Source organism: Phalacrocorax aristotelis, chromosome 2 (genome assembly GCF_949628215.1).
Source record: "Phalacrocorax aristotelis chromosome 2, bGulAri2.1, whole genome shotgun sequence".
Lineage (NCBI taxonomy): Eukaryota > Metazoa > Chordata > Aves > Suliformes > Phalacrocoracidae > Phalacrocorax > Phalacrocorax aristotelis.
In genome coordinates, this window is record NC_134277.1 from 23,464,975 (window position 1) to 23,487,583 (window position 22,609).

Here is a 22,609-nt window from a genome sequence, read left to right on the forward strand (position 1 = left end):
TGTCCTCTTAAATATGTCCCCAGTTTCTTCCCCTGTTGGTTTTCTCTGAGAGTCCAGAGCCTCTGACAGCAACTTGATGAACAATTACAAATCCACTTAGTATTACTGGTCAGGGGATATTTTCTTTTTTAAAAAATAGCCTTAAAAGGGCTCATTTTAAAACGAGGAAGCTTGATATGAATTTGAGGAATTTTTCTACCTTCCCTATGTTTAATATGATGGTACACATCACAGCTCATTTTCTGTGTAACAACCACTGACTTTCAAACAGAGCCACGATTTGATATCTCTTAGTCTCTAAGTCATCCAACCTGTACTTCCATCTGTAACACCTAGAATTCTGTTTCTCAGTGTCACATGTAACTGCATTAAAAGGCTTCAGACATGTTTGTTGGTTTACAATTGCATTTCTAATGGTTCCCTCAGTAATAATTGTTCACGTTTTTAATGTCTGTGAAGACTATGTGACTCCTGGTATTACCACTGTGGAAAGTTTCAGTTGTAAAAAAGAACTAAATTTAATTGGTGGCTTGAAAAAATTGCATGAAATACCTTAATATACCTTGTTATCACTATGTGTCTGCATCAGTGTGCCAGAAGGTATGCAGTTAAATAGCAAGCAGTTGGCTATTAAAGATGGATTCATATAGTTTGCAGTTTAACATTTGATAGAACTGAATTTGGAACACTTTTAGCTACAGTTTTGCTGATGTTTTTAATTGCAAAGGTAGCCATCTTGCTGTCAAGCTTTTTTTCACTTAGCTGTGAAAGGATATGGTTTTTTAACACCTTTTTTAAAGACCCTGAGAGTGCTCTTCAGCCACTAGTAATATTAAATAAGTCCAAATGGGAAATGTTTTTCAGCCTTCTTGGAAAAGTTTTCTTGATTGCCTGTTCTACATGGGCATCAACCCAAGTATGTTAATCTGTTTTCAAACTGGAGAAATGAGAAAATCAGATAGACTGGTTCTCATTCAGGACAGACATAAATGTTATGTGAATGGGTGCATGAAAGGGGAAGTTTATTCCCTGTCACACCGCATAAAATAAGGGGGGTACAGCCTATCCTTCCCTTGCAATTCTGTTTCTGGTCTTGCTCACCTCAGAATGACTGAAAACACAGTATTTTGGCCACACATCTAAGAAACAGGCTAGGATACAAATATTAGCTCTGAATATATTTTTTTCCTTCCCCCTTCCTCCCCCTCCCCCCTTCCCCCGCATAGTCATCTTTATTGAAGCACATCCATTTTTTACACAAAATTTTGGTTTTGAGCAGATGACATATTTGTGACAGAAAGCTATTTTACCAGAAAAATTCCTACAAAGTCCAATATTGATCTTTTGGAGGGTAGTAGCAGGACTCCACTTCTATCAGGAATTCCATCACCAAATGCAGAAGTAGAGAGTTTAAGGCACATATTTTCAAATGTTTTCTCTAATTTGAGAAAAAGAGTTCACATCTCCCATCGCCTTTTGCCTTGCTTCTACAAATAAGCCAGATTTCTTCTTACTTGAAAATGTCATTATGCTTGTTCCTTCAGCTGCTTTAAGCCTGCAAAGTGAAACATCTCTATATTTTGTAAAAGAATATATAAACTTTGCTATTTGACTCTTTCTGCCTGGTTCAAAATAATCTGTATATGTGATTAAGTATCGTAACTATTCTTTTATTGCATTAAGATAAAATAACAACATTTCATGTAAAAGGCCAGATGACTCCATTTAAGCTTTTCCAACTGTAACTGTAGAGCATGAGAGCTAATATACAATTATTAATATGACAGAGAAATGCATTACTGTGGTATCGTATTCAGTGTGCGGGAAGGGTGACAGGATGGTTAGCACAGGTACAACGCACAGATAGATATCCAAATGTTCACCATGGCATGTCTTCAGCTGTGTGCTCACCTTCTGATATGGGGATAGAAATTTTCCTGTAAATAGATTTATTATCTCTCAGAAACTTTTATTTTTAACTCATGATTTCTTAGTGTCCGTTGCTCTAGATTCCTGCAGCTAAACCCTGCTCTGCTCAGAAACACAGGTTTAAAAAGAAAACTAGTTGCTCTTCCCAATCATCAAGATCCAGTAAAACAACTCTTCCTTCCCTTTGCCCAGGCTCTCTTTCTCTTTTCTATTTGGTGCCTGTTCTCAGACCATGCCATTGTCAGCAATGAAAATTAAGTAAAATTGCAATGCCACTGACTGGCTGGGTAGCAAACTTTAGTGTCTAATATTGAAAAGTTTGACGCCAATCACCTAAGGGATTAATGGCTGAAACATGGAAAACAGTATATGTAATGAATAGGAAATTGGAAGAAATGGTTAGTTACAGGAGAAGAAGAAGAAATAATAACATTTTAAACTTGCTTTCTTCTGAAACTAAATCGTGTGGCTTCTTTGTGCATGTCCTTGTAACCAAATGGCTGTATATTGCCCTATGTGGCTCTAACTGCTCTGTTTGCTAGATCTGTCGCTTCTTGTCACTGTATTTCTGATGTTCTAAACAGCTTGAAAGTCTTAACAGGGTTTTTCAGAGAAGATAAAAGTGGAGAAATTTGCACCAGGCCTCTGTGTTAGGAGGTTAGAGAGAGTCCTGACTTGTTGCAGTAAGATATTTTAATGAAGAAAGGGTCACAGCCAAAAATTGTGCTCTTAGCACACTCTGAAGTCTCTGTGCCCCTTAGCTGGCAGGATTGCCAACAGTTTTACCCGGACTTGCAAGAAAGAGCCCTGTAGTGGCCTTTTTGGCAAGGCTGTGGGATGCCATGTTCCCTGACAGGGCATGTGTAATTTGCCTGACGACTTGGTGCCTGTCTACCTGGGCTAAAGCTGAGTGCTTTCTTTTTTTGGTTGACTTTCTAAACAAAATACAAAACACAGCTTTATCACAAAACTTGTTAGAAACAGTTTATTTAAAAAATAAAAATGGATTTTTAAATGAGTTATTCTAACAATTTTGCTTTGAAAATATTTAATGCTTCAGATTTTCAACAAAACTGTTTATAGGGTAAAATAGCTGGGGTTATTTCTTAAAGGTATCTCATGAAAAATAATTGGAATTTTAACCCACCAATATATGCCTGTATAGATTAAATAGCGTTCCTAGAAGGCTTCACTATGCTTTTTTACTCTGATTGGGTATATCTACTCCTTCAGAATATTCTCAGAAATGATGCTGTACATTCAAATGAACCCATCATGATTTCAATGAATACCAAAGCAATTAATAATGATTAAACACTTACATTAAATGTCATTCTCTGTATTTCAGTTAGAAAAGAATTTCTGGCATCTATTTTTATTTGAAGAGAGTCACATTGCCCACAGAAAATTTCAACTGCATACTCAAAGTTTAGCAATTAGCATAGATCAGAAGGCCAGGAACAGAACAGACAGAAAGAAGCGGTTTGGAGTTTTGGTTATTTCATGGGAGGCATGTGCTTTCTCAAGCTGTTTCTTTCCTGGAATCAAGATGAGAATCAACATGCAATAAAAATCCTTTCCAGCTTTTTGAAGAGAAGAGATGGGGGAAGTTTCTTTGCTGCTGTTGTCACATTTGGTTATGAAAACCCAGAGTGGAAGCTTGAGTGCATCCACTTTCCCCAGGTCTTTCAGCAGTCCTGAGGTGTTAGAAGAGGTTCTTTTCTGTTTAGTTTATCACAGTGCGTCTTTCAGCTGTCGCTTCTGAACCAGGTTGCAGGGCTAATGGAGGTCCCCTTACCCTTCATTACCCAGTGTCCTTTGTGACCACACATATTTTTATATACACAGACCCTAATAGTGGGGAGGGAAATGGGAGACAATCAGAGCAATTTCATATATCTCTGATCATATAAAATACAATAAGCCTTGTAGTGGGGTTGAAAAGAAGGTGAGGATATAACATCCTTCAGGGACAGTTTGTCATTGATTTATGACAAAATCTTCTCCAAAAATCAGATTGAAATGGTTTCCATTTTGTGTTTTGCAGGCCCCACCATAATAGCAGCCTCGTCACCTTTCAAAGGACGAAAGGTAAAAGAGTGGTAAGTTCAATGCTTTACAGCAGTTCAATATATCTTGTCTGGCATGATTGTGGACTAGAAGGACATGCAATTGCTGAACTTGTAATAAGATTCAGTAGTTCTGATAAAAGTAAATTATTTATCACTCACTGCCCCTTTTATAGGCTTGATGGTGTTTATAACTGTATTACCCAGCGTCTTCCACTACACAGGATGGAGTCTCCCTCGCTAAAGAGGAATTAAATACAGCACCTGACTGACAGGGTACGGAGCAGATGGGCAAATGGGTGGTGCAGCTACATATTGGCTGCTTCTTGCATGGTGGCCTTTATGAAAGAATAAACACACTTTTCCACCCCCCTCTTTTTCTCGGGGTATAGCAAAGTGACATTAATCTGCCATGATGGAGATATCAGTTTGGTTAGCAGGCACAAAGCAACCTTAAGCAAAAGGGCAGAGCAGCTTGAGAAATGTTGGTTGTTAGTCTTCGGTAACAACCTGATCGAGAATCTCTGAAGTGGTTCAAATCACAGACTGCCTGCTAAGTGGTCTTCGGGGAGGCTGTTCTGCATCTAATCCTGCTGAGAGAGAGAAATATGGACAGGAGTAGACCGGAGATCAGTGTAGGTGCCTTGCTCAGTATATAACTACCCCACCTTCACTTCTGACTCCTGCTGTATGACAACTCTGTCCCCAGAGGGGCAGAGGATTCTGCTGGGGTCTGTAGCAAAGTCTGTTCAAAGCAGGAGAACTGACATTTTGCTGATTGTCTCGACTGCTTTGACATCTCACAGGCAGTACAAATGATCACTTATGTAAAGGTTATTTGAATAAAGGTAACATCCCTTGGTGTGACTTAGCTGTGAAAGCATTCCAGTTCCATTTAGGTGTCCCTCTGAGATTTCTAGTCTCCTAAAATGTGCATGTACTTCTAATTTGCCTGTAGGCTAAGAAAAAGCTAGAATCTAAAGTCTGCAGGGCTTGTCTGAACTGGCAGAATACACTGAAATTAGGCTTATTCAAAAAGGCTTTTCCAGGGCTACAAACAAAACATGAAAAAAAAGTATTTGAGACATTTCTGTCTCAGGGAGCTCATTTTACTAAAAGCATCAAAGCAGGGGTGGGAGGTGCTGGGATGGATGCTCCTGCCCACAGAGTTACTGGGTAAGCGAAGGATTTGCTCTGCGGTGGGGAGCTTTTCTGCGCACCCCAAGGGCTGCCCAGTGGCATGGGGAGGGTTCCTCCAGCAGCCTGAGGAAAGGGTCCTCCCTTCCCAGGAGCATGGGTTTTGAGAGGAGACATACAGCTTGAGCTGTCATTTAGCTTCTCAGTCTTTGCGAACACTTGGATCATGTTCATAGGGTTTTGTCAGCAGCTCCCCTTAGTACTAGAGATGTTGGAGGGGGTGAGATGTGCTGGTTTGTTTTGTTTTTTAAACCAGCTTAGAACATTTTTAGATGAAACTATTTAACCCGAGGAGATGAAGCTTTAAGAAGCACCATCAAATATTGCAAAGGGCTCATGATATTTCAACAGCAGAACTGTGTATTAGATGTGGCCTGGACAATCATTCTTCACTGCTCTTGTTGCGGGGGAGCCTGGAGTGGTGGTATGGCAGAGACACTTGTGCAGAATCCCTCTAGAAAGGGCAAAGCCCATGTCCCGGTGCCCTAAACCAAACCTGCCATGTGCTGTCAGAGTTCTGCAGACTTGTGCTGTTAGACCCTGCATCTGTGTGCCCATATAGGCATTCTCTTCATTAACTGTATAGTTAACTCTATCTAATTACATGTCTGTACACAGACATATCTGTAACATGCAAAAATCTGTCATGGAAAATTGCAAGCATTATTTTAGATATTGCTTTCCTTCATGTCTGAAAAATTCTCTGAAAAATTGCTGCACTGATAGGTACTGTTAGTTCATAAGCCAAAATGAAGTTAACCTAGGTTAGTGTAAATGGTATGCATCTGTAGGTGAATAAGAAATTCAGTTTCTCTGAGTACCCTGAGCTCTGAATTAATCTGATGCAAAATCATTTTGGAGAGATCACACCTGGGATTGAACACAGTACTACTGTGTTGTGTCGTAATGTGGGAACTGTGGTCAGAAGCATTTGAAACTCCCCCATGTCTCCGAAAGTCCTTTAGTTATGCTCCTGTGATAAACTGGAGCTAAGGGAAGGGGGCCCTGGCCACTTTATTTGCAGAAATGTGCTGACTACCTTTGTAATTATGCTCTGGTCCTACTTCTAGGCTCAAGAAGGGCCATGAACCTGGTGCAAACGTGGGTCATGTGTTGATTACAAAATAGCCTATGAAGTGGTATCATACTAAAATCACATGAGGGTCACTTGGTAGTTACGTGAACAGGTTTTTATTGCTCCTTTCAAAAGAGTTTCTGCTGTGGTGCCAAGGTCTCACCAAATATGCTGAAAAAACCCACATTTGTACATTCTCTGCAACATAGCTCAAAAGCTTTCTACCTGAGTAGTAATATTCCTTAGGAGGCTGTTCTTCCTAGGTCATGGACCAGAAATCCTGATTTACCTTAAAGACAGTAAAACTTGAGCCTACTGCTGTTGCACAGAGAAATTTTCATGGATTTGGAAGTGATAGCAACATTTCCATCAGAAAGGCACAAAACTTCAATCACCTTTTACCAAAGAAAATCTACATTCTTTACTGACACAGAAGACTATAATACATTTGAGTGTGGTGATTTTTTCTGTGTATTTTCATTGTAAAGTTTTGCTAGAGCTCTTTTTTAAAATGAAAATGCTGCACCATAAGTACATTAAGAACATGAGCTGATGCCAAGCTATAGCAGACATCTGGAATTGCCTGTTGGATTCATAATTGCAGTAAATTAGTGTATGATGATTTTTATAACAAATTATGAAATGCCAAGTTAATTATTAATTATTGGACACTTGTTATAGAGTATTGCCTGTCAATGAGTGACTCCATCTGGTCTGAAACTATTGCAAATACTCTAAAGCAAGGCTGTTTAAAAGAGTAAGAAGGGCTTCATAACATGCAAAGTAAAAGGATGACAAAATAGAAAAGAACAACTATTTCCAAATTTTGATTTCATTTGCTTGGTGCTTAGGTTCCACAAAATACTTGTTAGACATTTTGGAGTCCTGTAGGGGACCATTGCTCCATGCAGAGCTGATGGCATGAAGTTTCCATGTGATGCAGTCTGCCAGCTAACCCATGCTCTCACCAACAAGTGGGTCCATCTGCTGTCCGAGAGGAGTGGACTAGTAATGAAAGAATAAATTATTTCTCTCTTGTCTTTGTCATTAGCAGACATTTGTTAGACTTTCTGTATTGAGGAAAAGCAATCATTGCTAACACTGTGAGGACTACTGACTGAGCAATATGAGGTGAAGAGATTTTGATGCTGCTGTGCTCTGGAAGCCCAAACTGGAGTAGCCATCTTCACTTGGGTCATTCTAGGCAGCAAAGAATGGTGCTGAAGTTACATTTAATGACTCTGCTTTGGCAGACTCTTTGTAGGAGCTTTCCATGGTGATCAGATTTGTTTTTAAGTGTCCCCAGAATCAGTGTGCTTGATTAACCCTCACCTTGCTAGCTGCAGCTTTCTTGCTTTTTGTTGTATTATTTCGCCATTTGCTCTCCAATGAGAGCAGGAGGTTTCCTTTGCTGGATATGCTGGTTGATCTCCCACATGCCATCTTCATTTCATTCTAACAAGGCATTTCAAATGTAAACTTGCAATTTAATTGCTGAAAGGCATTTGAGCGTGCTTAGTGGTAGCAATGTGATACCAGAAGCAAGGGACTTTGCTGATGTGACGATTTGTCACTGTAATCCCACCATTCAAGTGGGTTATGATCAGCTGGCCCAGCTTCATGCAAGTGTTGCTCACACCCAAAGCTACAAGGCTTCTGAGGTTCTGGGTCTAAATATTTGTCTTCCCAACTTGAAAAACAGGACTCCAGGACTGAGTTGGATCTCTCAAACATTACTGAGTCAACGTGGCTGACTCCTCTGCCTTTTGGGTTTCATTGTGATTTGTTTTTGATGATACACTCACAGCTTCCCTTTAGAAAGGATTTTACTTCAGTTACACATCTGCTCTCAAAAGCCAGCTAATCACAACCATTTGAAATCTTTGGGCCAGAAACTCCACAGGTGTCATTTCAGTTGACACATACCAGTTTTCTGAAGGCAGCTGAGGTTATGACAAGATACACAGACTTGTCTTGCAACTGCTTTTACCTATGGACAGTTTGAGTGACCGGTTTCTATTAAAAGGTCAGTTCTTTTCCTTTTTTGGACCACAGTAGAGTTTTGGGTCCTTTTCCTCCCTTGTTTGTTTTTCCCCTCTTCCTTCTTAAGTGCCAGTGGCTTTTGGGTTTTTTCTTTTTTTTGTGTGTGTTCTGTTTTCTGAATCTTCCTCTTAATTCCCCATTCGGCTCATTTCTCTGTGCTTCCCACAAAAATAATTTTGTTTTTATTTCTAGGCAACATCTGACCATCTCTTCTGTCCTTCCTACTCGTCACCATACTCCCTGGCAGAGTTGGCACAGTAATTCAGAGGGTAACAAATGTCTTGCTTGCCAATGCATTTTCTACTTTCTGCTGTCCAGGTTGCAAGGGTTAATTCTCATTCAAACTTCACTCACAAGCAACCCTAAAGAGGGTTTTTTTCCACACTCGCCACAGCATCCTTCCTCCATTAAAACTCTTTTCCAAATAAAAAAAATGCAGTTTAGGGCCTGACCTTGCCCAGGTGAGTACTCAAAAGAATTTTCTGGATTACACCCCACAAGTGCTTTTATTTTCCACTGAACAAAACAAATTGCTTTCTTGCAGACCTCCAGCTGCCTCAGAACCAAATCACAGCAATTAACAAGTAAGACTGATATTCTGCAACTCGGTTGCCACTTGACTGCAGGATGTCATCAGCGCTTAGCTGCTTTTTTCCCTTCCTTGGGGTAATGCTTCTGGTGGTAATCACCTCATCTATCAATTATAGTGGGTGTCTTCTCAACCAGGCTTGAGACTCTGCACACTCCTGTCACTGTGAATAGTTGCACTCACACCAAGGGAAGTTATTGCTGGTGTTTTACGAGTGTAACAGGTGCAGAATTTTGGTATGGAGCATTTCCGCCAGCAAAGGAATGATGGACAGAGGAAGAACTGAGTGGGGAAGCACACACAGGGTTCAGGGAAAAAGCAAGTTTCTTCAATGCTTTTTGACACCACTTCCAACAACCCTGGCCCTTGCCCAGGACAAGCCGCCTGCTTACAGTTTTCTGTATGTAATTTCTCATGCGGCAAACTCATCAGGAGGCCGGATATGGCCAAGTGCAATGCGTTTGGATGTGTACAGCCAATTTAAATAAACTCAGTGAAGCAGGTCGTCCATAGCCAGAAGCACAAATTATTCTATTGCTGGCAGTTTTCTGGCAATAGAGCTAACATTTTTTCAGTGTTTTGGTTGCACACGACTGTCTCAGCTCTCCTGAGTACCTTTGGTCACCTTTACCCTCACACCAGATACGAGCTCGTGGTCCCTAAGAAACCCCTTGGTTCAGTTTATGGCTTGAAGGTAAGATGACAGATTCCAGGGAAAGATCCAGACTTTCAGCAGATGCAGCTACTGAGTAATATCTATTCTAGAGTCTATCATGCACGAATCCTGGCTTTCTGCTAGAAGTAACTGTCTGTTTTTATGTATATATTTTTATTTGGATCCTTGGCACTCAGGGACTGACTGGATTCTGTCATATTCCAGAGACCGAGCAGCAAAGGCAGAATTTAGCAGTTTTCTCCTAACTAACAAACTATGCTTTTGTTGATTTATTGTTTATTTTACTTCTGCGTTAAAATGTGGTGCTTGAGAACTGTATTTTAATTGCAAATGAAAGAAACATAGTCTTGCTTCTGTGGGATGAATGTCTGCCTTCCAAGAGTGACTGAGAGGAGAAGGCACTTTTGCGTTTCTCCTCAGAAGCCCTGGGGAAAATCGGGAGCATGGCGGAGCTTGGTAGTGGCTGGGGCAAACAGGTTCCTCCGTCGGGCGGTGAGCGTGCTGACTCAGTCGGCGCGGGAGGCTGCCTGGCACAGTCACCGTGGCTGCATGGGTGGGTGGAGAGGAGGCTGGGAGAGCGCCGCGCCGCGTGGGATCCTGCAACAGTTCCTCTGAAAAGAGGGGCATCAACGAGTCATTAAATGCAGGCTCAGGGATGCTCTCCTAAATACAAGTTTGTTCCATAACCTGTTTTCCCTTCCAGATGCTCCAGCTCTCTAAACTCTGCGTTTGTTGCCATAGTGAGAGGACCCAGCTCAGACAGCAAATGCTTGCTTTCATTTGACAGAGGTCCAAATAAAAATAAGGGCAGAACAGTCCTGCATAGTCCTGCAGAGAAGCCTTCTCTGCCTTCTGTGTTTGTCTCTCACCCACTGAAAATTAATTCTCTTGGAAAGAAACGTGCTCAGGATGGCACAGTGCAGCCTGCCCTGGGGAACTGCACTCAGGACTGGAGCCGCTGGGACACCCCTAAGAGGCAGGGAATAAAAAGGGAAAAACAAACTATGCAGAAATGCAGAAAGAGTAGTTCATTTTTTTCCTGGCTGAGAAGGATTAACAGTGTGGGAAGGAAGAGAAACATATCTGTACTGCCCACAATAACACGGTACGGCCTCTCCAAGAGATTGCCAGAGGAGGGCAATCCTGTAGCCAGGAAGGAAGGACAGACTTCTCCCAGGACTTGAGCTAGCAGTGCTGTGTATGTGGACCTCTGGACTGCTCTAACATACAGCTCCTCTCTGGTGCATGTGGTGCATATCGTAGGGGTTAAAGGCTTTTCTTTGATGCATGTGCTCTGCAAGTCAGCAGCTAGGCTTTCCTCCCTACCTATCTGTCTAGCTATATCTTTCCCTAGACTAACTGCCAGGAAAAGGCTCAGAGGCAAGGTTTTGCTCACCTCTGCTAAATGACCATCCTCATCTGTGACAGTGCCATGAAGGGAAGCCCTTCAAGTAGGCAGAACAAGTGTGCTAGTAACAAGAAACTCAGCAAATACCTCCTAAAAAGAAAGACAATCATCCGGGTACAGGAGGCATTGATCATGCTGCCTGTGTGATCAATGGGAGTTTTGCCAATTACTCCAATGGGAATGAATTGGCAGGAAAGGGAATGGGAAATATTTGTAAAGAAGTGCATCAGCTTTGCATCTGCAGAAGTAAAAGCAGCTACATTAGCAACTGTCCCATTAGAAGGTGCTCAGAGAAATCGAGATTCATTGCTTCTATCTTCCAGGCATTAACTGTACACTATAACTTCTGATTAGCATTTTTAATTGAACTAAGCCCCATTTTTCCCCCTGTATGCAGTGTAACAGGCTCAAGCAAGAAGTTAAGTTTAAGAGAAATGTGAGAAGTCTCATACACTAGGGTGTATGAGGATGTTCTTTCTTCAGAGACTGAGTCTCCAATAGACCCTCCCCTGCAAGTCTGGAGGTTACCCTGGAGCATTGATTCCCCGCGTGACCTAAAACTGGTCACTTGAAAGAGTGGCTTGGCAATTGCAGCTGAAAGCAAAACTTATCAGAGCACCAGATACTCTGTTAGGTATGAGCTTTCTGGATCAGCATAACCCTGTAACTGACAGACAGTTTTCCTCATTACATGGGAGTATATTCCTTGACTCTACTAATCAGCTAAGTTTCCATAGGTGATGTGATTCTCTTCATTAACCAGATTTGTTCCTTCATCTCAGTTCTCTAAAATACCAGCTTTTAAGGCTTTGCCAAACTACTAATTCTTACTTTCCAACAATCAGTTATGAAAAACTGTGGTTTTGAAAATATTGCCTTTCTGTGAGCAACCCCAGCCTTTTGCAGTGATGATATCCCAAAATACTTCTGGAGACAAATGTTTACCCTTTATTACAGAAGCAAATGCTCCTTTTAGTAGTAAGTGGACAGTTACTTACATGGCACCATTCTTGGTGCATGGAAAAATAAAACAATACTAAAATATGGTTGCAGCAAAGATGTCTTCTGGTGTATAATTTTCCACTCTTTTCTGTAAACAGCATATCTGTGTTTTTTATATGAAATACGTTCTGAATATAGAAAATGGAATCCCTTGGTAGAACTTGCTTTCTCTACTAACAAATGGCTTAACGTTAGTAAGTAGGCAATACTCCTAGCTTGCAGCTTTTCTCATTATGTATGACATCATCCTAAAGACTGAGACCATTGTTGCACCAGAAAATAATGTAGAGCAACAAATCAGAATATTATGAAGAACTGGACAACCAGAGGATTAAAATAGATTAGGTAACAGAAAATTGGGTAAAATGTAATTGCACTTAAGGAACAGTAACACAATCTTTTCAGGTAAACTGGGAATTCATTAGTCTGAAATGAAAAAGGAGACGAAAACTGGGGTGTGTTACTCAATGACAGAGTGGCTGTGAGCAATAATTATCATGCAGTTATGAAAACCTCAAATTTTATACCAATGCAGCATACAAAGCATTTTCAGAAAAAAAAGAGGAAAGTATAAAAGTTTTCATACAATATAAATTATTGGAAATCACTCTGGTTACCTGTGTGCTAGAGAGATGAATTAAAATTAGAATTGGTACGGAGAGTGAGGATGACCAGAGGAATGGAGATTATAACATTTGGTTGGTACAGCTTAGCAGACTGGCTGGGTGGAAACTGGGAGAGCATGTGATTGTGCTCTACAAATGCCGGGGCATATGTAATCATAATATAAAAGAGCTGTTTAAGCAAAAGCATCAAATAAGCACAGAACAAATAAATATATACTTTAAGATGGAAATTAGCAGAAAACTTTCTCTAATTGTTGGTGAGATTCTGGAACAGCCTCATATAAGTGGTAGTTGCAGCAGTCTGAGCTTGACGGGTTTATGAGAAGAAGCATATAGTATGACTGCCTGGAGTTGCAGAATAAAGGGCCCAAGACTTTTCTCCCTATTCCAGTTCACACACCATGTTTCCTCACTTTCCCATACAAGCCAGCAAAGAGGAGACAACAAAGACTTACAAATGGACAGGAACCTAGAACTGACAGTCCAGTTCTACTCAACACTCATCCATGTTTTGGCAAGATGAACGGCCATGGCCAAATGACCACATTCATGGCCACTGCAATGACTTTTCTTCAGAAAGCATATAAAAAGTCACTGTCTGACACCAGAGAGTAAACTGTGTGAATCACTGTCTTCCAGTTAAATGTCATCATTGCTGCAGTATCTCAGACAGCCACTTTTAGTAGGTATCCTTGGTTGGGGCCCAACAGCAGAAGCCTGTGCAGCAAAAATAGACACAGGGTCCTCCCTCTGCTATACACACCAAACTGCTACAAATGCAGCATTCAGTTGCTAATGTGACAAATGACAAATTCAAACTGTGCTTAACTGATTCGAGCCTATTCTGGAAAGTTTCTCATCAAGGCAGCAAGCTGCTTCTCTGCAACAATTTACGTTGCAAAAGAGTGTAAGCAGTAAAGGGTCTGGGACAGAAGTAACAGTAATCGAAAATTATTGTTTTCTAGTGAAATACTCAAAATATTTGTGTTGTTGAACCTCCTGCTGCCTCTCTGAATAATCACTCCCTGCCTTAAAACAGGTAATTGTTTTCTTCCTATGTCACATGAAAAGCACTCTTGCTTGTCTTGCATCACATATTTTCAATTCTGATTAAGCTTCAACCAAAATTTTGTGTCAGGAATTGTACTTTCTCAGAACAAAGCGGTTTTCTGCCGTACACTGCAACTGTATTTTCCATGACTGAGTAGCAAAATGCTGCAATTCACCCTCAGCAATCGGTTATGCATGACATGTGGGGGAAAAGCACTGAATTAAAATGATGGAATAGTCCTCAGACCCTGAATATTGTACTAAGCATGCTTTGGCATCTTATGTTTAGAGCGAGCTATTTTATGCTCATTTCCTCTTGATGCAATTTAGTTAATAGCCAAATTCAGTCACAAAACCACTTGTAAATAAACACCTTGTTACAGATTACAACATTCTCAATCTGCATGGCTCTTTGGCTCAGTCTTGCAACCAATAAAATCTGCCAATATTGTATATTAACTTCTGTCATGTTCAAGTGTTCTTATACATTAATGGAGCAGCTTGTAATTTCACCATATAGGCTACCCAGTCCTGGATATACAGCACACACCAGATAAATAAGCTGTCCAAAGAAGACATTTGTATTGGATGTTCACTGTTGGTTTCTTCCCATACTGCCCTCAGATGCAGAAGCTGCCCTGGGAGATGAATGTGCCAGGATAAGTTATCTGGGGCTCATAAAATCTTTTTTAGAAGATTGAAATAAAGTCAGTGCTTGCAGAAGACAAATCAATTGTGACATTTCTGAATAGAGTGCGATGCATTTAATTAGCACAAGACATACTGGCAAATGCTGAATTACCCAATAAATCACTGAATGCTGGAACCCATACAGAGCCGGGAATCAGCTGTCTTTTGAGATGTACAGCAAGTGATAGTAGGAAGATCTGGCCATTTCTCCCCCATTTTCTGCTAAATTTCTTCCATTTTGACATTTGCATGCCAGACCATTTTAATTATTTTAAAGTATCAAAGAATTTCTCCAGCATAATCTGAAAAACCTGTGCCATTATCTGCATCTGCTGAAGAACGAAACACAGATCTTATGGTATGCTACAGTTTTGTTATTCAGTCCAAGGCAAATGATGGAAGTTTAGCCTCTAGGAATAAAAGTATTTATAAGAAAATGTACAAGGCTGGTCCCAAGTGAAAGTGTTGTAGGACCACGTGCTGTAGCTACCCCTGACATTGGCCTCAATGTCTCCGGGTGTCCCTGTGCAATGAGCAGAAGGGGTTTCAGGGTTGTGGCAGCCAGGCGAAAGGGGAGCCGATGAGAAGCTGAGCTTCGAGGTATAAGTGCATTTCCTTGCTTGAGGTTCCTGGCCACCAGCTCTTGTCCTGTGAAGAGGTCAGGGCTGAAAACAGTGGGGGCAGAAGTGCTGTCCTTAAAGTGCAATCCCCATACACTCGCTACTCCCTCGCAGGGCTGCTGATACTCCTGGTGTGTGATAGGGGTTATGTGGTAGTTGTTCAGCAGAACTTTTATTAACATATCAGAAATCTTTCCAAGTGTTTACAGTGCTCTCACCACCTCACTATCCGAAGTCATCCCCGTCAACTCACTTCCCTGTGCTTCACTCCTAAACATTACAAAAAATTCAGTAGCTAGGCATAATTTTCCAGAGACTTGGTCATGTAAGGTACTTAAGAAACAAACAAACTGCCCCCCCCCAATAAATTCTTAAGGTCCTAAGGTATATATGTGCTTTTTAAATATTTTGCACTTAGTATATTTGTATTTACATCAGATTCTTGTTTGCTTGTTGCTGTACAGCTTAATCACAGCTTAAAAATACATTTGTTTAATGGGAAGTGATTTCACTGTTTAAAAAAACTTAGCCTCAGGCTAGACTGAGCTATCTTTAGGAGTAAGATACAAAAGACATACACAACTGTACTGCTAATTTTGTGCCTACAGTGACAGAAAACTGCATATGGAACTACAGCCATGGAATAAAGATTTTGCACTCATTAGAAGGTCTGTGATTTTTAGAATTTGGCATTTAATGATATTCTACCATGCAGGAGGGGCCTACAGTCTCTGCCCAGCATCCTCCATTCAGCAAAAGACTAGAACACAGACTCTTCTCAAGAAGAAATCCGATTGCTTTGGGCATTGCCAGTATTTGATATTTATTTAAATCTGTGTTTGTCACCAGTATAAAAATAAATATAAATTTAGCTTCTGTGCTTAATCTCTCTATTTCTTCTGGCTGAATATGTTCAGTGCAACATTGACGTAAAACATTTTGTAACCCATCCTTCTTCTGTAGAGAGTTTATTCTTTTGTCAGTTTTAGATTGTCCCATGTTTATTTTCAACCTGGTAGTTATCGCTGCCCTGCGACAGATGGTCTAAGCCACTCTAACAATCTTACAAATGAGAGGTACAACTCAGATGACACTTTTGTCTTCTCCTTGTTACTGCCAACTCCTTGTCCTCAAGGAATCCTCAGGGTGTCCATTGGTGCTGGTTGAGATTGCCCAAAAGTAGAATTGGAAAAAAATAGACTGAGTGGCTTCTATTTTTGCTTCTGTCCTGTTCATATAATGTCAGCAGCCTCCAGCTTTTGAATCTGACTTTAACTCTGGATGCATGAGAGTAATTAGTCTTTGAAATGGTTGTTGTAGACAATGATAATTAGCAAATATATACAATCATTCATATTTGCAAAAAATTGCAGCAGAGGAAATTAGGAGCCTTTAAAAACCTTTCCTAGTAATTCAAGAATAAGAAAAAACAAGTTTAAAGCAGCACTCTGATAGATGGGTAAAGGATGAGAGAGGCAAAATCCTCCTGTACCCTCTTGTGCCTAATCCTACAGAAGGCTAAGTTCCCTCAACCTCCAGGTGCTGCAAGGCTTCCTCTTGTCCTAAATTTCACTAGTTCTCCTAAGTGTTATAGTCTTTCAAGGCAATGATGCATATTGATTACTCAATTAGCCATTAAGCAATACACTGCCTTCCCTTTTCTGTGATGAGTGGGTGACAACTCTGCTTTGCCTGTTTATGAAGAGCAGTAAGGCCACAGAGTTGGAAACAGATGTAATTTGCATTCCTCTGGTTCTCTGTGTCTTTTCCCAAGTCCTGAGCAGGAGAACAATGAAACAAAGAAATTAGTCCTTTTTATTATCCATAAAGATGATTATATCATCACTTCCTGAGGTATTGAGCAGTACTGATTTTGTTAAAACACAGTCCATCAATGGCCAAGGGCCTAGAAACCCATTACTGTACTCTTGCTCTTAGTGTGCTTACAAAACCTTGTTTTCTACAAATAAATAAATGGTTATAAATTCTTAAGCTTCTTAATGTGGTAGGACATGTGAATTAACATGAGTAAACTAAGTTGACATACATAAAATATTAACAGAGGGACTTCCAGCTTGGGGTTTTGCTCAGGTTTGTGTTGTCCGAATAAGGGATGCTGCTTTTCAAGGACATCTTCACCTACCTTGTCTTCTAAACAGCAACTGTTATATCATTTCCTGTGGGCCTTTATGCTAGGGTTACAAAATGTAGCCACACAGTCTCTGATTCCTTGGTCATGAGCATGGACAAAATCAGAGCTCCTATCCCAACTCCCTGGCTTTCTACTTCCAGTATAAAGCTGCCTGATTTGATTGGTAGACACTACTGCAATTATTTTTTAAAACTGATTGCAAACCAGCACCTGAGCCTCTGTGTCCAAAAACACCCAGGCAGAATTACACAGACTGCTGTGAAAATGAGTGTGACCTCCAGCAGGACCATGTCCCTCTTTGTCCCCTTTATTCCCCATTGCTCTGCACATTGGCGAGGCAACCCATTCGAGACTGGCACTGAAGGTGCTGTGGGAGGGGAGAGGGTTTTGATGTTAGTGCTGCACAAATCCTTCCAGTGCTCCCAGCTCTCAGGCCCCAGGGCTTTTAGATCAAAGTTGTGGGATTACTGCAGAGAGCAGACCAGTTTGCCGAAAAGAAAGAGGGAAGTCTGCCAAAAAGAAAGCTCACTGAACATTTGGGATGTATATTAGAAGCATCACCTTTGGTTCTCGCTGGAGGCAGCTCAGTAGCCCACGCAGACCTGCTTGCCACTGGAGTGCCTGTCTGCCTCCCAGGTTTCTTTGGGGGTCTTGCAACCTGGCTTTAAAACAGGGGTGCTGTCCACAGCCCAGAGAGGGAGTCGGCCTCTGATCCTGATAAAACGCAGGCACAGAGCAACAGAGATCTCTGCTGAGGACTTTATCTCACTTTGATTTAAAAATTAATGGTGCTGAGATAAACTGCGGGTGATGATTGCTAAAACTTCTGAGGGGATCGAAGCATTACAGAATTAAGACTTGCCTCAGAGTAGCCAACAGAGAACATTTTTTGCCCCTCACGTCCCCAAATACTAATCAGTTTTTTGTGCCACTTGTCTTACTATTCTGTTCCTCTCCTCCAGGTCTTTAAGTAATTTGCTTTTTCCTTTGTGCTGTTTTGAATCCGCATCGTGATTCCCAGTTCACTCAGTGAAGCACCCAGTTCATTTTGTGCATCCTTACATTTGTGCCAGTATCATTAGCAAAAATTTTAAGAATGCCCCATCCTAAGACTTGCACTTTGGGAGTTCCACCTGTAACTTTCCCATTACCATCCCAGTCAGTTTCTGAGCAAATTTATGATTCTTACACTAATACTGATCTCTGTCAGCTTAACCATTTCTCATACGGCACCATATCCAGATTATCTTTAAATTTAGGTAAATGACATGTGGGACATTTCATCAGCAATCAACATATAGAACCCCAAAATATGAGGACAGTTTGGTATTATCTCTTCTGGCAAAAAAAGAAAACGTATTTCTATCTTATTTCCTGTATGTTTCTATATCTCTCACTTTACTTAAAGATTCTTTCTCGAGTGTTGCATACTGTTGATGGGCCTGCATGACTTCATCACTTCATCGTAATTTTAGATAGTCAATTAATTGATCTTTGATGTGTGGCACATGTCTCATTTGACTGGTTCACTGAAAACCCATCATGGGGAAATTCCAGTCCCTTCTTTTGCACATATGGAGCTGTAAAGATTTGGCTTCCACTTTAAATGTGCTAATTTCTAACTCCCTTCCTTTGCTGGTGTCAACGAGACCCAAATCTGGCCTTTTGTTGGAAGCAGCAAGCGATAGCGTGTACACAAAGCTGGGAATGCAGAGAGGGGCAGATGGGATTTCAGAGGCTGTTTTTGATAATTTGTCCTTACACATTTATCCTAGTACACATGAGGCATAACAATAAGTGAAAGAAGGGAAAATTAATCGTATTGCTAATGGACAATTTGTCTCCTGGACGCTCCCCAATGAGGTGGGTCCCACAGGGGCTGTTGTCTTTGTAAAATTCAAGCCCTGATGTGATATTTTGCTCTGTAATGTGGAGTTTACCTGCTGCATTTAACTTAGAGGAGCTAACTGTGAGCTTCACTGAGCATTTTCTGGATCATATAAATCTTCATAGTCAACAGCATTCCTTATAATTTCTCGTTCTGCAATACCTTGCACTAACAAAGAACAGTGAAGCTTTAACTGGTTATATTAAGACTTACATAATTTATACATTATATTTATTGCAGCTATCATATCTTCAAAGTAGTTTTTCCCTTACCACTCCAAATAGGAGTTGGCATTTCACAGTATATATATTTTGGCAGAGATGAGAGCAAGTTAACAGGCTGATGGCATTTTAATTATTTTATTGAGATGGCATTGGCCCAGAATGCTTGTTGGAATTTACAAATGTGCGTTGATTTATATTTTATTTTGTAAACCAGGCCCAAGAGGCTGACTAATTAGAAACATGACTCAAAGCTATAAGGGGTACTTATTGATTCAGATCATGAAAAGACCAGAATGATCAAAAGCAAACATCTATCTGCCTCTTCATCTGGGGTTCAGGAGGTTAAGTGCTATTTGTCTCAAAACCCTGGCATTAGCTCTATCTTTTTAATGGAGAAGACAATTAACATCTATATCTATTCAGTTTTAGTGTGTACTGTATTGTTTAGAAGAAAGTGCTTTTCATAATTGAACCATGCACAATAAACTATTATCAACTTGATTCATTAGGTGATATTTTGGTTTTTCTTCTCTTAACTTATATTTTTCATTCTATTTTTTAAAAGTTTTTAATATATGGCTTCATTTTAGAAGAAATAACATGATGGGCTAAATATACAGGTTTTGTGCTGCAATTCAATTTGCATACCATGGCAACATATAATAACTTAATTAGTTACTTGGGACCAATTTTAAATGGCATCAACACTTCTGTGTTGCCATAATGCAGCAAAAATGCTAAAATGTTAATGCATTCATGGGGTAGTCACAGAAAAGGCAAAGCAGAAGTGTTTTATAGTGTCTGTGCTGCTCCAGGTCTCCACTGGAGCCTGGCTTCAGGACTGAAAAGGAAGGCAATGTGTATGTTGAAAACAGACGGAGAATTCAAACTCCTCCTGAACACAGCTGAGAGAGGTTTTGTTCTGGGGAACAGAGCAGGCAGCATCCATACCTGCCCCCTTCTGACCTATGTCCTGCCAGGGGGGACCAGTTTTGAGCTAATCTGGATACATTCTTCTGAGCCACAAAAGCACCACAGAGGGATGTTGTGTTGTCATGGGTGTCTCAGATTTTTAGGCGCTGCCTTTTTCAGACTGAAGAGCCTAATGTAAGGAATGTGATTAATTTTTAGTATGCAACAAAGCACAGATAAAAGTCAGGGTCTTTTGAGTACTGTTCTGTCACTCTGTCTGTGTTGTCTCACCATGGTGCGCACACAAAGCAAAGCTAATTGCATTAGCACTGGGGTATAGCAAGAAGCATGTTGGAGCTGGGCTTTGAAAGTGGTGCTCGCAGTTCTATGCCTGCTGCAACCGTCTGTGCCAAAGCAGTCATTACTATGAGCTGGAAATATTCACACCTTCCCACACACAAAGACTGGATTGAGAAAGTTTCATATTGCAGAGTTACTGAAATTATTAAATAGAAAAACAAAGGATGTCTCACATAGGAGGCTAACTGATTCAGGTTTAGCAATGCTAATGGGAGGCAGGACTTTCCAGTTCAGATCAATGGGTTTCAGTAACGACTGCCACCAAATCAGTGCAATCTCATAGCTGCTCATTGCCAGAGCAAAAGTGGCTTAATACTCCCAGTGCGGTCCCTGCAGGAGAAAAGGTATTTTCTCTAGTGACAACATTCATAGCCTCAAGTGCAAGACCAGGCGTTGAGAATCCTCAGCTTCCCCTGCTGGCTCAGGGACCTGGAGTTGCTCAGCATCTGGTGTACTTGTGCTCTCTGTGCTGCATTTCGCTCTCTTCTGCAAAGGTGAGAGTGTCATGTGGGGGCTGAGGCCAGTCACAGGGTGTCAGGCAAAACCCTGTTGGGTGTCTGCCCACGTCATTCCTGCCCAGTGGGTAGCCATGTTAAACAGGAGCGGGAGCAAGGGAGGTGAGGACATGGTGCCGTGGAGTGGTCACAGGTTACAGACACGCTTAAAATGTTTCTGCGTCTCCCTAGTTACCCCATCCCAACTTGCGATCAATCATGTAAAAGGCTAAGTCAGGTCAACTCTGGTTTGCTCTGATTCAGCCTTTTGCATGGCAGGGCTGTAAACTACACGTACACAAGGATCTGTTTACAACAAAAAATAAAAATAATATCTGGAGACAGCTTTTAAAAAACAGGCTTCTATAACCAAATCTGATTTAGAGTGCAGCCTACGAGACAGCTGATTTAGTTGAGGTAATCTAGCAATTATCTCCAGGAAAAAAGTGTTTGTGAATGGGGGGTTTAAAAAAAGCTCTGCCCCAGTGGAGAAGAATGGGGAACCACTGCTCGAAGCTTTGTCAAGCACATATTTAGTTTACAAAGGACTTAAAAGAGATATTGTCACATGGCTAGAATACTAGGTTGGAGTCATCTAACTAAATGTAGATACCTACATGTGAGTTGGTCAGCTGGACTATGTTACAGTCAATAGAGGGATGGTCGATATGATAGAGCATAAAGCATGATTCCTCTCTTCCAAAAGGTGCCCAAATTAGATGAATCTCAGCACTTGTTTCTCAACAGAAAGGAAGCTCCAGTGACTAGCTCAGGCATGGGTCCTTGCATTATAGATGTGTAAAGTTAAGTGAACAAACCCTACCCAATGTGGCAAAGATTTTTTATTTTTCAAACATTCTTACCATTGCTTTTGTTTCATGAAATATTTGAACTGCAGTGACCTTGCCTCCTTACTCGTACTGTTTTGTTCTGTACTTTATTAATTTCTTTGGGCTGCAAGGCTGTCAAGAAGACATTGTTCTTTGCCTGACATACCTACTTACTGCAAAGCACTGTGTACACTGTTGTATAAATAACATCTCAGAAAAAAAATGAATAATTGAAAAGGATGGAAAACTTTGTTCAGTTGACTGAAATAATCTAGTAGAAGTTATATGAGAACAGAGTCTACTGGGACAAATTTCCTAAGCATATATTTTAAGAATTAATTTTGGCAGTTCTGAACAGAGTAAAGATACAAACAAGTCAATGTTCAACTTTAGAGAAGACAAGTGGTTAACAACAAACCAGGGAGCTCTGCTCCAGCTGGAGATAAGTTTGTTAATGCCTGTTTCTAAAAATATTCCCTACCTGGAATTTCCAGTAAGAAAGCTGGTTTGTACCAGATGTGAGGAAGAAGCCCCTGTTTCCTAATGGACCAAAGGGTTTTATCTTCTAAGTTGTGAAGTGTTTGGCAGCCACTCTTGTACCCTGTTGTTTTCACTTTTCTTGAGTGGTGCCACCGAACCTGCAACAATTTCTGTGGGGTAGCACTTACTGTCCCACTTCCTGCTTTGACACTAAGACTGGACCACAAGAATTTTCCAGGAAGACACTTCAAGGCTGGGTGTAGGGCTAGTCAGGTTCAATTTATGTTGCACTAGA